General features: G+C 40.1%; 1 protein-coding gene across 6 annotated transcripts in view; it reads right to left on the minus strand.

The window, feature by feature from the left end:
• LOC108031335 (maternal protein pumilio) overlaps positions 1-18,044 on the minus strand; it is a 182,518-nt gene that overhangs the window by 78,427 nt on the left and 86,047 nt on the right. The gene's annotated exons all lie outside the window — the stretch shown is intronic.

Consider the following 18,044-nt stretch of genomic DNA (forward strand, 5'->3'; position numbering starts at 1 on the left):
ATAGAGAGTTAGGCATTTTTAGAGAACATCAATATCAAAATCCAGAAATCAAAACACATCTCTGTTCTTTGTGTTAAACCAATTCGGTTAATTTCGAAATCACCATTAGACGTGATTATCGTTCATTATGACGGCTCAACGGTTTCCAAGTGAATGATGATCCATAATTTTTATGTAGATTGCAGTCGAGCATTCTAAGCGCATTTACATAATCGTGCCGTCGGTCAACCGGAAATTGGCCAACCCACCAACACAAAGAACACTCTAGAGCGTTCGACCAACTTGGCCGCTTCCGTTTGATTACCGTTGCCGGTTATTAATTCTCCTCTGCTTTTGGCTCTGTGTCGGTTTACCAACAAAACATTTCTATTGGACCCACAGTCCGCATCGTTTTATATTTCGTTGTTGCGGCAAAGACAGCCAAAAATCTATAGCTACCGAAATCCAATCGAATTCGCTCGCCACCAATTAACAGAAGAAATACAACTGAAACCCCAAAGCCATAGAAAAGCAACAAAAACATTGGATTCTAATTAAAAAACAAAAATATTGCGAAATATGTGAAGCAAGGTTTTAGCGAGGGTTACCTCATGGGTTTTAAAATGTGACTGATGCTTAGTTTTGATTTCAACAAACCGCTATTATGTCTTTAATTATGTAATAACTCTTATTACAAACAAAGAGAGATTTCCTATAAATTATATGAAGTCAACGACTTTTATAATTGCAATTGTCTATGATTTAAGCCAATTGTTCATCTATTTGCTTAAACCGCTAACTTTGAATCATTAAACAATCTTTTAATTATTTGCTAAAGATATTTGAACGTTTATATTAAAACGCAACGACTACACTCCCATAGACGACACGTTTCTTGTTCAAAGTTTGGTTTGTTTACGATCTTGACATTTTCCATTCAGGTATAACTTGCTATAGATTTTAATTTCTGTTATTTTTGTCAAGCAGCGTTGAGAATGATGACTGGACTTAGGAACTTGGGAAGCGACCTGACTAGACTAGTCTAGTTAATTAGTAAGTTAAATTGGCAGATGGAATGGCGTGTTTGTGTCCGTTTTATGACGCTTTGACTGACTCCACAACAAAAATTATATAACTTTTATGGCTTCCCGATTATCATCGCTTTAGAAACGATATTTGTTGCCGAGCACATGGTGAAAGCAAAATCTGGCTCAACTTCTTTAATTGAGTACGTACTCCATTGTTGCACTGTATTTCATTTGTGATATGTCTTGTCTAGAGATATTTTGGATTGGTCATGCTACAAATTCTTTCACAAGCTGTCCGACTTGTTTTCAAAGTCAGAAAGATAAATTGGCAACTTGTTTCATTAATATTTTATTCGCTTTTGTTTTGGTTTCTTCGGACGACAACAATCCTTCAAAAAGCCCGTATAAGTTTGATGAGCGTGTGTGCGGAGTCTTATACTTGAAATTGCCCATCTATATACATTTGTTTTTTATGCAAATTATTTGTATTGTTGTATTCGAGTGCTAGTTCCACGTGCTGATTGAATTTTTTGGACGTCATATCTTTGTAAATGTTTCTATGCAAATGAATCTACCAAAGCTCAATATAAAAGCAAGAGATTTGCCCGTCCGGCTGACTAAGTTGAATTTTCCTAATCAAATAAATTTAGCATTTAATAGGCTTATACGCAGTGCTACGGAAATAGGTGTGGTATAAAAATAAACTAAAAACATATATTGGAATGGAGGCAGCTACACGCGGTTTGTTTTTGTTTGAGATTTCGAAATACTAAAATTTATGCCACTAATGACATATTTTTCTAATAATTTAATTTAACTCTTGGGTATTTATCCCATAGAACCGGTGACGCGACGCCTCTTCGGTGATAATGTCGCCACCCGGCGAGTTGATGACTAACCCCAGGCCACCTCATAAATACCCCGATATATCTTGGATATATTAATTGCATATTTCTAAACACACTCGTTTCGTAGTGTCCTTGAAAAGTAGCACTTATCTGTAGCCAGGCGAAATTTATGGCACTTTCCGTTGCAGAATCCGTAAGATATATTTTAGTTCACCTGGTCTGAGGATTCTGGTCTCTGTTCTCTGTTTATGGCCTGCCATTAATTGCCCAAACAAAATTCCATTTCGCCGGCAAATCGTTGCTTAGCTTTAGGTTCAGTAAATACAATTTAATTGCTGATATTCACCCCACCCACTTTCGCGCAATGACGCACTTGGCCGGAAGATTTTGTTTAGCACAAAATTATATAACACAATCAGCAATTGTTAATAAATAAGCCAATTTGAGTGGTTAATGTTGTGATGGTCGTCGTGGCGGAGGAGCCATCTGTGAAGAATTTTCAGCCAGGCAATGGAAATGGGCAATGTGTACATCACCCGGGAGGCAGGGCAGAGATATGCGGATTGAAAGTGCAGATAGCCAGAGATTTCCCACCTAGGAAGTTACGTACATTGTCACCTACCTGCAAAGAGAAAGAGAGCGAGAGGGAACGAGCGTGAGAAATGGTTGTGGAAAATGCAATTTCAGATATGTTGACAAATAAATACGGTTAAGGTCTTGAGATTTATAACGACATTCAGTGGGAGAGTTGTGCATATAATAAATCTTTCTGTTTAGAAACTGAAAGAGCTGTGGAATTCGCCTGCTAGTCGGTTTATAATAAATTCAGATTAATATTAGTGGGCAAAGGTATTGTAATTGGTTGAGATGTTCTCATCTATTTAAATCATTTTCTAAAAGCTTCAACCCTTTTTCCTGTTTTCTATCAAATTTAACATAGTTTTCCTAACATTTCCCAGGATCTAACAGAATATTCAACTCAAGCACCTGCAATATTCATAGAACTCGCTGTTACATCCCAAAAGCCAACTTAAAATTTCCATTCAAGGCGAAAACAAAAGAAAACTTGTACTTTGTTTGGCATTTCCCTCTGCCAAAAGACCTAAAAAAGCCAAAAAGCGATACCACAAAGTCGACAGTCGACTCTCTTTACCAGAATTCTGAGCCGAGCAGGTTGTCAACTTCAATTTGGTCGCTTCTCATAAATATTGACGCGAAAATTGTCGCTTGCGTTTTTGGCCAAGAGACTGGTGCGGGGGGGTTATTAAAAAATTCATGGCTTGTAAAATGCTGAAAATCCGGGCAATGGAAAATTTAAAATGCCTATAAAGGGAAAAGGAGAGTGGGGGAAGGGCGTGGGCGGGAGAGTCGAGATGAAAATTGGCCGGCAAAGCGGCTTATAGAACGGAGGAACAGAAACCAATGCCGCTTGCCCTGTGGCCTTTTCCGACCGCAATGTTGGCGGAGTGGGTGTTGCTGGGCGGAAAAGCCTTCGCAGAAAGGTGAAGCTGGGCGAGGTTGGGCGGAGGAGGTCGTGTGGCCTGTGCTGGGCTGTGCTCGGAAAACATGGCTGCGTTTGACGTCCACTCGAAAATATCATTTACATATCCGCGGAGGAGTTCGCCGCTGTAGCTCAGCGGGAAATACATGAAAAGCTTTTAAATTTTTGATAGCCACCCGCTTTTCATCTCCACCAAAAAAAAAAAGAGAAAAAATCTGAAATCAGAAACCTGCGTGTGTTTCCCGCTGATCCCCAGCACCTCATTTTCCCCTTCCTTTATCCTTTGATTTTTGGCATCAGTTGTTTGTTACATTCTTTTTGCAAATTAAATTTCATTTCCCAGTTCGGGGGTCTTAATCATATTAATATTTCATTTACTTAACCCTTTCAGCTTTTGCAATCCAACCCAAAGTTAAATTCACCATTTGCCTTAATTCATTTCAATTTTTTGTTTGTAAACTGCAGCTTTTTAGGCCCATTTTTCCCTCTTCCCCTAATTTGGCTATATATTTTGTTTATTTACTCTTTTTGCCCCCCAAGCTAGAGGAGATATATTCGTTTATGGCCAAAACAAGAAAGATAATGGAGGGGAAAAAATGTTTGTGCAGGCACATCTGTGCACTTTTTGCCTTTGGTTTGTTTGGCTCTGTATCTTTGCTTTTTGTTGATGTTTTAATTGCGTTTTCGTGGTTGATTTATGCCCATGAAGCGGCGTGGGTGAATATAAAAGGGGGGTGTGGTAATAGAGTGGTTGCAGTTGCTTCTGTTGGCCTTGAAAGGAAAATTGGGTTAATACTATCTTATTAATTAGGAACGAATCCAGAAAGGCTACAAGATAGATTTATGGTTTACAATACACTAATTTCTACTAAAGCTCCCTGGATTCCGTGTTATTTGTTAAATCTCCCATGGATACCTCAGCCTTCTCACCTCATTGTCCCCAAACAACTTTCCTTTGTTCCCGCTGCCCGTCAGGAGTCCTGCAATGCGCTTTCCATTTGTTTGGCGATGATAAATGACCGGCATTCTATCCACTATCCATCTACCAAGAACCAGCGCCGCCATGGACATCCATGCATCTAACTAAGTAATATCTGTGTATATCTATCTGGGCTATCTTTTGTGTGTGTGTATTGTTATTGCTTTTCGGTTTGAATATTTCCGCTATATAAGCCATAGATATAGGTATATGTACGTATCCGTCCATGTATAATATGGCCATCGAACGTTTTTCGTACTTGCCTGCAACTTGTCAGTTTCTGCACAAAGACCATCAATTTATTTAGTTTTATTATCTGCACACGCAGTGCGGCGAGTTCATAGATGGGGTGGTGTTGTGGGGTTCGGGGCTTGCTCTTTTTTTTTTGTTCCGAAGCAAACTTCTTTCTATATTGGCTCAGAGGTTCTTTATTTTTGTGTTGTTTTGCTGGCCATTTTGTTCGCTTTCTTCCCTTTGTTTACGCTCTGCACGCAATGCATAGCACAAAAAAAAGGAAAATTGTTTGTTGCAAGTGTCGTACCCCTCCTTCACCAAAAAAAAAAAATTTGTAGGGAAAAAAACAATGGAGTGAAAAAAGGAATATCTTGACACTTTATCGTTAGCCAAAAACTAGCGCAGCGTAAACAAAAGACAAGCGATGGGCGAAAAGTGGAGGCAGGCACAACATGACACGGGGGGCGGCGAGCGGTGGTGGAGGCGTGGCAGGGCAATGTAAGGTTTTGGCATTTTCGCGCTTGGCGTTAAATTCCCCTGACAGCTATAAAATTGCATTTTAGAGCAGCAGCAGCGGCAGCAGCACCAGTATATGGCGCACCGAGAAGTCGAAACCAAAGTGGAAGTGGAAGGAAGGCGGGAAGGAAAGGGCACGCAGCGGATACAACAATGTATCTGTGTATCTAATAAATAGTTATTGCCGAAATGCAACAGCAAAACAACAAAGAGAAAAAGTACTACTAGTACCGAGAAGAACAAAATTGATATTCCCCCGAAAGCAAAAGTGCGACATCATTATATAAATTGTGCGGTGGCCGAAGTGAGCATCATATGTTTTCTATCTGTATCTATCAGATACACTCGCCGGGTGGCTTGGCTTTCCTCTAAGTTTGAAGTGATTTCACACACATGTTTTCCCCAAAGCAACTTTTGCCCTCCCCTCCTCCATCTCCACTGTCAACATGACCACAAAATGTTTCACAGCTGTGTGCGAAGGGGAAAAAAAGAAAATATCGGGGGAGTTTCCCTTGGTTATTTGTCATTGATGGAGAATATGGGCATCGGGGGAGTTGGAACGGAGGAAAAACAAACAGAGACTCGTGCACGTGACACGGAAATCATATTTATCTGATGCACCACTGGAAAATTTATTCTGGCAACGCAAAAAAAAAAAAGAAATCCGTCTCAAATAATCTTTTAATGTGGGTAAAATGTACTTTTTATTGATTGAATATTTAAAAGGAATTAAATGCAATTATTTGTCATTTTAAAAGATATCCTCCATGAATTGAAATGAAATTCTTTTTAATTTTATGTCCCCGGGGATGCTTTGTTTACCAAATAAATAAGTTCAATGGGTACTGTTTTTCCCCTTTCAGTTGATAAAAAATAAAATTTCGCTGTCAAAAATGGCAATTCTACAACTGTTCTATAGCCCCATTGATATCTGCTCCTTCCCGTGGGGTTTCCATTTCAATATGCTTCGCACAAATTGATTCGATTGCAATCTTGAGTGAGTGAATTTTTATGAGACATCATCAAGCTCTGTTCTTCGTTCCTATATCGCACACGAGGGAAGATATCCGGTTGGGGATTATTCCTTTTTGGCACCATAGGCCTGCAGTCCTCGCGATAACAGTGCCACATGACACGTGTCTGGGCCACGTGTGCGAGAGTTGGGTTCCCCTGGCTTTTTTTTCCACCAGAAAGGGTTAGAAACTGCGGCCCGCCTCCTCATTTTATTTTATTTAATTTTTTTGTGGTGGCTTCCAGTGCTCTCAACCACTTATGTTGAGATTACACGCTTGTCAGCCAAGGCGTTTCGCCAGCAAAATCTCTTGAAAAGGGTTTCGGGCGGTGGTGACGACAGGAGGGAATGGATTCCTTGGTGGATGGCTGATAAAATGAGCAATATGTTTGAGTTGCTGAAGTTAGATAAGTGGTGTAAATGTATGCTGGAAAGTACCAGTACTTCAGAAAAGCATTTAAAATGTTTGGATGTCATTTAAAAATATTAAAGTATGTTTACTAAAATTATATATATATATATCATTTTCTATTCCTCTCATTTTCAGCTAAGTTTTTAGGTCAATTTTTATATTTTTGGCAGCTTATTCAACTTTGCCCATCTTCAAAAGTGTTCAAGTGCAACTTAGATGAACTGAACTTTGGGATTACAATTTTGTGCCAGCACATCGCCCCCAGTTCACGCAAAAGTTCTTCAATGTTTCTCCTCATTTTTGCTCATTTTTATACACTTTTTTGGCTCTGGACTATTATGAATGCGAATGAAAATTTAGGCGCCCAGTTGGGTGGTTTGGGGATTCGGGGAGGGCCTCTTACAAAAGGTTCTTCTTGGCTACTAAGCGGCTGATGAAGTGGATTCAACGGCAGGAGAGCAGCAGCATAATTTGCTTAAATAATTTGTAAGTGCAAAGTTATGAATTGCTTGGATGAGCAGCAGCTTGCAGAGGATTATATTCCTCACTTTTCTCTAGATCCCCGCCCCACCCCTGGCACAGAGTTTGCTATTTTCCCGGGAAATGCATTTTGCCGCAAATCGTTTTTGCCCCTAGCGCCCATTTTCCCCCTTCCTTCCCTTTCGGAAAAGCTCTAAAATTTGTTCGCTCGAACATAAAATGTTAATTGTTTGTTTTCCCCGTTTGACAACCCCATTTTCGTAGCCATTTTCAATGAGGAAATGTAGCTTAGAATTCACCAGAATGAGAACAACAAAGCGGGCAAAAGTGGGTTAAATGCTTAATGATCTGGTGATCATGCTGGGAAGCTGGAAAGCTGGCAATGGGAGCTGCAGTAATTGCAAATGGAAAATTGCAACTGCAATTGCGGCAAACGCAGCAGCACGTAGAACTCATTTCTCTGCCTGGTTTTCCACAATAAATAATTGTGCACATACGGATGTGCAGATACTTTCTGGGTGAAAGTTTCACACACACTAAGTATGTCTCTTTCCATGTCTAAATGCAATGAAATTGGATTTTCATTACGAATGCTCGACGGTGGGTAACGCTGCCTACTACTACTGTTCACGGGGTTCCGAAAACCGTTTTCTCTCCCATTTATGAATTACGAGTGATTTCACTGAGGTTGGCTGACGTGTGACACAGTTTGTTTGTGGGAGTTTCCATAATTGTTCTTACGTGACACATTTTACCGTTCTGCCTCTGCCAAAGACATTGAAAGTACAAAAGAACCCAAAGAAATGGCAGTGCAGTCGTATCTCCTAGATACTTTGACACTTTTCAAACGCGCTTCTCGGCGGCACGTTTGGCCATAGGCTGAAAAGTTGACTGTCAGTTTGTAGGCAGCACACGAGCATGTGTATCTGTCAGATACTTTGGCCAACTCACGTTACACGTAGCCGGCATATACTTCCCAGAAAAGAACCAACCGTGTTCACTGTACCGGGCACGTTCGGGCCAAATGTATCTGCCACATACTTGTCACACAGAAGGCTTTCCAAAGAGATTCATGGCTATGTTCGCTTATGGGATACTTTTAGCACTCATTATTCACTCTTAATAAAGATATCCTTATAATTTATATGACCAAAGAGATGTTTCAGTTATTGGTTTATTATCCCCAAGAAATCCCAAGCAATCCTCACACATTTACCTCAATAAAAAACAATGCCATTGCCAAAAATATCCAGGAGATACACGAAATCATAGTTGTGCCTGACTTATGGGTCAACTACCAATCAATGCAATTTGCCCACCAGCAACCAGAACACTAGTGCAACTAAACAAACACACAACAAAGCAGTGAAAGAGAGAGAGGGAGGTAGAAGTCGGTGAAAACCAAAATCAAATCTAAAACGCACTTAACTCAATATGGCTAACTCCGGCCCCCAGATCTATACTTCACCCCAACCATAATATCTGCAGTTCCCAACCATTCCTCCGACGCTCCTCCGCATCGACATCATTCAAATAGTCGTAGCTAACAAATTGCACTGTCGAATGCAATATTTTTGCTTTTAGCCATAATACCTTTTACATATGCTACGACAGATGGCAGAGAAGAGCATTTTAAGCTGCCATCTCCACCCACAAACTCTCCGGCTCCCGCCCCTCATCATCCTTCATTTGGCCTCCTGACTGCCGCTCCACTCTTCCACTTTGGTACACAGCACCCAAAGTTTGCATAGTCCCAGAGTCTTTATTAATCTAAAGTTATATTTACATAACTTTGAATAGTATTATTAGCCAGATAAACATTTTATACAATGATACTTTCTGGGATTCTGAAAATGGCTCCCTAAAATTTGAGCACATATCCTTTCGATATAAATAATTTTTAACTTGAATGATAAATATAATGCAATGAAGTTATATACTGAATTAAATAATATATTTAAAAATTCTTTACTACTTATAAAAATTTTTTACTTCTATATAATTTTGAAATTCTAAATTGATAACACCTTAAAAATGTTATTCAATGTAGTAACTATATATTCCTTTTTGGTTCTGCTTTTTGTTTTTAAAAGATAATTATTACTTTGCAAATGCCTTTGTTTTTCTCAGTGCACTGATGCCCCAGCCAAAGGTAAGTAACTGGCATGCAAGCCAGCCACAAGAGTCAGTTAGTGAGCTGGGATGTTGAGGTTGAGGGGAGAACTTGTTAGCATGAGATGTGGATGTGTCTCGGACCAAAGGAGCAGCCGAGTGCAGAGCAGAAGATACTCGACGGAGCAGGAGGCGGGCGAGGAGATGGGTCCGCGGGGATGAGAGCGATGCCAAAGTGATAAATCCTTGCGGCTTTTTATTTCCACCGAGGCGGCGTCGTCGTTCCTATCTGTGTGTCTGTGCGGGTGTGGGTGTGATGATGTGCCACGCCCCCTTTGCAGCACGCATTGCATTACAGGCACAATAATTCTTACTGACAGCTCTTGGGTTCGTTCTTTTGGCATTTTCCCCCCTTTTTTTCTGTTAGCCCAACATGAAACGCATTAAATTTCCACACTTAGCGCCCAATTAAAGGCAAAGAATCAAACCAAGGCAACGGGGTCCTAAAAAAAATGCCTCCTTTGTATCCTTTTTTTGTATCATATACCAAAAAATTTACGCCTCGTTAATTTCAATTTAAGTGCAGACAATTTAAAATACAACCAAGGGGGAAAAAAAATCAGTACCCAAATGTAAAAAGGAGGAAGAGGGGTAAAAAAAAACCGAAACTTGCGCCATTTTCACAAAAGGCAAAGCGCAAATTAACGGCTCCGTTTTCGAGAGGTTTTCCAAATGGAACCCAAGCCCCCTCCCCCACTCACACACACACACACACACATTAGCTTTGGCATAAAAAAGTATTTTATCGTTGGCCAGGAAACAGTTTGGCGGAAGCCGGAAATGTTTCCACTTTTTGTTGTACTTCCCTTCTATTCCCTTTGCTGCTCCTCGGATTCCCGCTAAAAAGGGTTAGCAAGGGGGGGAAGGGGAGCAGAGTAGGAGAAGTGCATTAAATATTTGACTAATTAAAGTAATGGCCGGCTAGAGGAATTTATTTGCACAAAACGAGTTTATCATTTCGCATTTTTATGTTTAATTGTTATATACTTTTGTGCTGCTCGGCAGCCCAGCCCCTTTGGATAATTGTGTTTCAAGTTGAACTCTTGTGGCCGTCGTCATAATGCTTGGCATAATTGGGTCGACAACTTGTCCCTTTAGACTTATTAAAAATAAAAACAAACAAACCACTAGAAAATGCAGGGAAAAATGTGAACTTCTTTGAACTTTTGCAATATTATTAAAGCCCCCTTTCAAATAATAAATCATCACAATTATCGTGAATAAGTAATGGATATTGTTTTGCTGCAGGTATTTTGACTTTCAATAGATTATTTTGTATAAATAATTGCAAAACAATGCGAGCTGATTAAATGGTTTATATTAATGTTCGTGTGACAGGTTAATATTTTAGTAATGCTCGTTCAGAATTGCAAGGGCAAGGTGCTGGTTTGAACCTTAAAAATAAAAACACAAATCATCACAATAATTCTAAATTATTTTACTATATATTTTAGCCTTATCTAATTTATTTTTGGTCAAACTCTTATAACTTATGTCAGATTAAATCGTTTTTGTGAAATTCCAGCGAGCATTTTTGTATAATTGTCTCATAAATTAGAAACCTTTTAAATTCATTTTTTGTCTTTCCCACTTGGGAAGCACGAGAATTCCAAACAATTACAATGAAATCATTCTGCAGTCATCAGCCCAAAGTTTAGTCAACTTTGTAATGGCCAAATAATCATAACAATCAAATAAAACACACACCAACCAAAACCAGTTCCAAAGTTGCCTGCCACAAAAGAAAAAAAAAACAAATTTGGAGAAAAGAAATGTGTCTGCTTCAAGTGTTGACAATTGACTTACTGACTTGTAGCTCTTGGCCATCATGCAATAAACAAGAAACAGCAAGAATAAGAGTCCCAAGAAATCAAGTCATAACATTTTTACCAACATGATTTTCCTAGCCACTGGCCAAACACACAGATGATTTCTGTGCTTTTTTTTTTGGCAAGTCTCAAAAAACATGGTCCAAAGAACTTTAAGCCGGCAGCAGCTGACTTTAGACACGTTTATAAGCTGGCCAACACACATGCACACGCACACAGCCAGAAGTAAACTACTTTAAGACGGGTCGTTGACTCCCAGTGAGCCACATAATATTCGGCTTTTTATTTGCTCGATTTTTTGACACACAATTTTGACATAGAAATTACGAGTATAAATTGTCGGGGATTTGTGGAAATATTTGAGCAGGCAAATGGCAAACATGTGTGAAATAATTATATAGTGGCTGGCGGTTAACCAAATGAAAACCATTATAAAGGTACATTCATTCAAGACATGTTCTCAAATATTTACTATTTACCCACGAATTGATGGCTTTTGCCGCATAATTGGTTTACTTAAAACGATTTTTTGCCTTGAATAAACAACAAAGTTCATTTGATATGTACGCCAATTTCTTTGCTTCATTTATAAATTGAAAATTAATGATTTGTGATGATGTAGATCTGGGAAAACATTTTATAGAATTATGTAAAACAAATATATATTTATTTTCAGTCATTTCAAAATATTAAACATTAAGAGCTGCACCGCAATGGCACACCAATAAAAAACGGAAGAGGGGGAAGATGGCAAAAGGAGTTGTAGCCTGGCTACGAAATTTTCCGCACATTTGAGCGGAAAATTATCGATTTATATATGCAGCGCACAGAGACCAAAATGCAACAGCGGCTGGCAAATAGACTCACAGACAGAATTGGTTTGGGTTTGGGGGAAATGGGTGGGAAAATGATGCGCCCAACATTTGATGAAAGGGGAAAATTCACACACACACACACGCCCCGAAAAGCATATGTAACATGGTCGCACATTTGTAGAGGCATGGCAGATGGATGACACTCTGGGCGGAAAAATGGTGGGGGTGGTGGGTGAAAAACTCTTTGGGGAAACTTTTCCGAGGGGCGGCGGGAAATTGGCGGAGGAGCAAACGGCGGCTACTTTTGCTTACTTTTCATTAAAACATTTTTTGCATGTCAGAAAAGGAATTCCTTCCTTTTTTCTGGTTGTAGCCGCCCCAATGGTTGATATGTGTGCACGGTTCAATAAACTGGCGCGTGAATTTTCTACTTTACTCCTACATTTCTTTTTATTTTTCTTATTTTGTTAAGTGTTTAACATGTTTCAAAAAATTAAGCAACCAAAAACTGAGGAAAACAGAAAACTCAGAAACTTTCGGATGAAGCTGATTTAATAGAAAAGAGTTTGTTGTCTGCGTTTTGTGTGTCAAACATTCAATTGAAGGGAAATATTCAGCTTTGGCAAGAGACAAAATCATTTTTATTTAGTGGTTGTAACGCCAGTGAAAGGTGTTAAGTGCCTGGGTGTTTTTTATATTTTATGGTATTTCTTGTTACATGAATCTGAGACTTGGTTCCCATAAGTTCTCTAATATATGTAAATATTTTTAACACCTCTCCCCATGATATTCCAATTATCTCAGTCATCGAGCCTTGAAGTTATCCATCTACATTCCATTTATATGTTTTCCACACTTCTTTAAACGTCCGCAGAGGGAGAGCGAAAAAAAAGTAAGAATAAACTTTTCATCTCGGCTTTTTCCCGGCAGTTTTCCCGTTTCGGTGCGACCTTTTTTCATGCCTCTGCTAATTTGCTGTCATTTTGCTTTCCATGCCTAGAGCTGTTCCCCCTCGTCGGCGAAACCATCCTTCGGGTCTATGCATTATATATCGATCAAAATTCAATTTGTGACGCTTTTTTGTCAGGCGTTTAAAGCGCAGCTGGAAAAAAGTGGCAGCAAAAGATGAGCGTCGGGGAAAAAAAGATGAAAATTAAGTTTAATTGAAAAAGTTTGTCACATCTTTTTAGCAGAGCGTTCTGCTCGTTTTTGTCTGGTTTTCTGGTTCGCATTTTCCTCCATTTTTTGGCTATGACTTACGTATGACCTCGAGCAGTTTTTAATTAACCCAATTTGCAGTCTGAGCTGGAGAAAAAACTTTTCACTCAAGATTTCGTCTCTTTTTTTTTGGCTGTTTCCCTCTTTATCTCTCGGCGTTCTGGCCCGGTTTTCTCTGCTGTCGCTTTGAGTTCAAATTCATGTGCCAAAAACCGGTGGCTGGTGGAAAATTGAAGCTGAGCCACCGCTGAGTTGCCAAAACACACAACTCCTACCTCAAAACTTCAGCTTCAGTTTTCGCTTCAGGTTCGACGTCATGAGATATCAATGGGGAGTGTGTCAGACTGTGTGGTGCTGGATTATACTCGTCTTGCACTTTGGGAAAATACTTTTTATTTGGAATATTATTTTTAAAGTTAGATAGAGTAACCCAATTTCAATTTTTAAACATTTTAACAAAAACAATATCTATGAGATACATTGCTTTAACCACTTTAGCGTCTTACCATAGCTTAAAAATGAATACATTCTTATTACTTGAATGTTTTTTCACAGTGCCATTGTCAGTTCTGTTGAACTATTTGGTTCCCTTCCAATTCGCCCATTTCTCGGAATCCAAAAATGATTTTTCTGCTTTCCTCGCCTAACTTTTTGCTCTCAGTTCTTTCCAGAGATAATCGAGTTACTGAACCTTTCAGTTTCGCTAAACCCTACCGAACACTCCAGCTTTAAGCCATTCAGAACTTTAAGTCATAAGATCATGATGTTGTCCGAGTCGCAAATGAAACTCCTCAAGGGAGCAAATGCGGAAAATATGATGGTATAAATTTGTCGACAACCGACGACAGACAACACATGTTGTTAATAACTTTATTGTTTGCTCCTCCTCTTCACTGGCACTCGTTTAACGAAATTGAAACACGTGACTGGCCATCGGACCTTGGATACAATTATGTGAAGAGACATTTTTGATACCTTTTCTCCGTCTCCCAGAGATTTTCTTCTCAACTATTTTTCTGCAAGCGTTGACAGAAAATTAATTAAAAAATTCCCTCTGTTCGTTTGGTTGGATGGAGAAAAAAAAACAACTATATAATGACTTGCAATCGATTGCAGTGTGCAGTTCAAATGGTTGGATATTGCGATTGAGTTAAGTTCATTACCGAACTCTCAGGAAAAATGGGGGGCGGCAGGTGGAAAATGGGAAACTCTTGGACACAGGTGGAAAAACGTTTCGAAGGCAGTTGATGGCCTGCATTCGATGGGATTAGTTCGCAAAGTCTTGGGAGCTCGTAAAAATGACAATGTTGCTGGAAAACTCGAAGGCAAGGACACAAGCTGCAGTTTAATGAAGTAATTGATGGGTGAGGGAAAAACAAAAGCAGAAAAACACAATACTTTCGTGAAAATTCTTTGTTTTACCTTTATGGAACTCCTTTGGTGTTCGTCTATAATTAAACATTTCTCTAGCAACTCTTCATTGCGCTTAATCCCCTCCATCTCCATCATTTTCCCGTGCATCCGTTCGAATTTCCCCCTTTTAAACTTGCTCCAGTTTTCACCTGCATGCCAAATGAGAAACACAACCCAACCAAATCTGAACCAAGCCACGTACCAAAAAAGGCAAAAAGAAATACTTAAATAAACTGAATCAAAACCAAACTTATCCACAATCTTTTCTCTTTGGGGTTCGCATTTCCCCCGCTTTCCACCGACCCTCCTATCACATCGAGTTTTTCCGACTGCTCCCATAGCTGCACATAAAGTCGTTAATACCGCAGTTTTCCTTCCACACATCGCAAATATCTAGGGATTGAGGGGGGAGAACCCTGGTCTCATCCTCCATCCGCCCGGGTGTTCACCCTCCGCATCGCCGAATGGGAATCCATAGCACCTAATTTGCTGCAATTTTCACCGCTGCCAACGGAAAATTCTGCTACTCCGCTCACCTGCTTTATTAAAAATGCATAAAATCTGCACAACACCGCAGCTACAAAAAGCAGAAGCTGAAATAAAGTTTCCATCGCGCTCTTTCTCTCTACCGCATATACGTGTATATTTTCTTGCTGTAATTTAAAACGCAGCGTACGAGAAACATGAAAATAAATATTAAAAATAAATTAGAGCTACCAGTGGGCTTTTATTAACTTTTAATTTACAAAGGGTGTAAAATAATGAGAGGGGAGCGCAAGAGAACTCGCAGCTGCAACCAAACACGAATGCTGGCCGCACAAGAAACGGAAAACTGCAATATGGGCGAAAAGAAGAAATATCACAACAAACCAGGTGTTGCAAGGTGGGCCAGGGGGGTGCGAATAGGTGTGCGGAGCCATAGATACATGTGCATTGGCCCTCACACACGCCGGCACATAATTGAAATTATGTTTGGAAATGGCAATTTGCAAGGCAAGCAGAGAGGAGCCAGCAAATGAAAGAAATACCAACGGAATTTCCAATGCGGAATTGCAAACATCGAACTCTGAATGCTTTATGATGGTTATGGTTAAAAATTCCCTGAGAATATTGTGTTTTACAAAATTGTTCCAAAAATATAATAAATAATATAAAATGGACCTACAATAAAAATTTCAATGGTAAAATTTTATCTTAACTTTCATCATTATTTTAAAAATTGTTTTTTATAAAATAAATATTAAATATTATATCATTGAATATATGAAGACAAATCGTTCTACTAAATATTGGAAAAAAACCCAAATGGTTTTAAGAAGGATTTTTCTAATCCCCCAAGAAAAAAGGAATGCCCCTGATGCAGTGAAAACCCAGAAGAATCTGGATTAAGGTGGAAAACCGAGAATAATAACTGCAGAGTGCGAGAAAAATCCACAAAGAAGCCTGAATAATCAGAAGTCATGATCGATGGTTTGATTTAGCTGCGCTGGGCTAATTTCATAGAAAGTTGCGTGATTTAATTGATGACGTTCCGTCGAACAAGAGCCGCCTTGCTTGAGCCTGTTAATTTCCTACAACTCCCCCTATTATATCTCTTTTTTTTTGTTTTTAGCATAACCCAAATGCACTTGAGCAGAACCGTGGAAAAGTGGCAAGAGATGGAGGAAATCGCAGGCAACAACACAACGATTTGCAGGCAAAGTTGCAGTTGGATAAAAAAATAAGAGAAAAAATAGGAAAAATGGAAAAGCGAGTTAAGGGAGCGACAGGGAGGGCAACTGATGTAATGACATTTAGAAAAGGGCAACAGCAACAACAACAAGATAAGTTTTTCCCCACTCGGAGTTTGGAGAAAAGCCTCTTGCTGTACGCCTCGAGCCCTTTTCAGTGTTTAACTTGTGTGAAGTTTTCAAGTTGCAGTCGGACAAGACAAGACGGATAGATAGATGCGAGCGAGCATCTCAGGCATCATGGCCACTTGTGGAGGTTAACCCACTGACTGCCGAGGGGGTGTTTGTGGAGAGTGGATGGCGGGGGGCGGTGGGCGTTGGGCGGCGGTGGCTGTTGGTTGGCGGTATTGCGGCCTAGGAATGAAGGAATAAATTGGGGTTCGAGGTGGCTGGAAAACCCACGACAGCTGTTGCCCCAGGCTGCCTGTGGCTCTGCGGTTCTGTGGGCCTTTTAAGCAGGTCAACTGGAGACATGAGAGCAGCAGCAGCAGCAGCAGCAGATTGCAGTTGTCGAGAAGTTTGGCTGGAAGTTAATCTATTTGAAAAGTTACCCATGCAGTTGGAAATTAAGGAACGAGTAGGCAAGAACACGGAGAGTGATACTTGGAAAGTGGATTGGAGTTACTAGAAGTAGAGGAAAATAACAATTCTATGTTCAGAACGTTTTAAGCAATCCTACTAACCCAATATAATTAGTGATATTAAGTTACAAAATTGTCTCCCCATTGGATTCCCATTAGAACTGTGGCAAAATCCAGGGGATCCATAAAATCCATTTCCATTTGCATAACGAAATCACACCATTACGTTCGCCTGTGTTCTTTGGCTAAAATTTCCATCTAATTACCGTCAGAGTGTCACAGCCACTTGACAATGACATCTCTCGTTTGGACCCCGGAACCCCCGTCCTCTTTCTGTGCCCCCAAACAATAACCCCAAGTAACAGGCGAGAGCTTAGTAACATTTGAATGTGAACCCCTACCCACCTCCTAGTCATCCTCCCGGCCGGCCCCTTTTGACCATAACTGAGTACTTGGTTATGCACTTTGATATGCGTCAGGCAGTCAGTCAGTCACCGAACTGACTCGGTTGGTTTTGTGATGCATCCAGAGAAATGGAAACCTGAGTGCGCAACACACGTCGAATACGTAATATGTGGGTGATTCTGAGGCAGTATATGAAATGGGAGGCCCTGCTGCTACAGAGGTTAGCAGATGGCCCAGCAACGCTTAACAAATTATAAACATTTATTATTTAGCTCCTTTTCGGGGGCCAAGTGTGGGTGAACAACATTCGAATGTTGTTTACAGCGAGGCTGCACTGTGATGATGATGATGATGAGGTTCTATAAACCTCTCCCGCCCTGGGTAGTATACTGTTTTAGTCACTTTACAGGGATTTTCAAAGCGCATAAATCACTCAATTGGAAAATGCACTCTCTCTCTTCTATCTCGCCTCCACTCTGTATCTGCACTCCTACCGCTTTGGGTTCTGGCCCAAAGCATAATTCATATGCTATTTAAGCCTGGGCCATAAATTCACCGGACAACGCACACAGGCACCCACATTAATTAGAGCCAAGAGTGAACTCTTCGCTTACCTTTCGGTCTCTGTGGTTATCTAATAAAAAAGGAGAGGGAAAAATAGAACCCATAGCCAGACGCAAAAAGAACGCATTCGCAGGGTGAGAAAATTACCAACCCAGCACCCAGAGCCTCATTAGTCTTGCGCCGCAGATTAGGGCAGTTTCTTCGGCACCGAACTACCGTGTAATCCCATTCGAGAAATGAGTATGCAAAAAGTTGCATGCCATTCAAGGCGTAAATAAAGGGATTTGGCTCTGTACTAAAATAATCAATCAATGTGCCAATCAATCAG

The sequence above is a fragment of the Drosophila biarmipes genome, chromosome 3R, assembly GCF_025231255.1.
Source record: "Drosophila biarmipes strain raj3 chromosome 3R, RU_DBia_V1.1, whole genome shotgun sequence".
Taxonomy (NCBI): Eukaryota; Metazoa; Arthropoda; class Insecta; order Diptera; family Drosophilidae; genus Drosophila; species Drosophila biarmipes.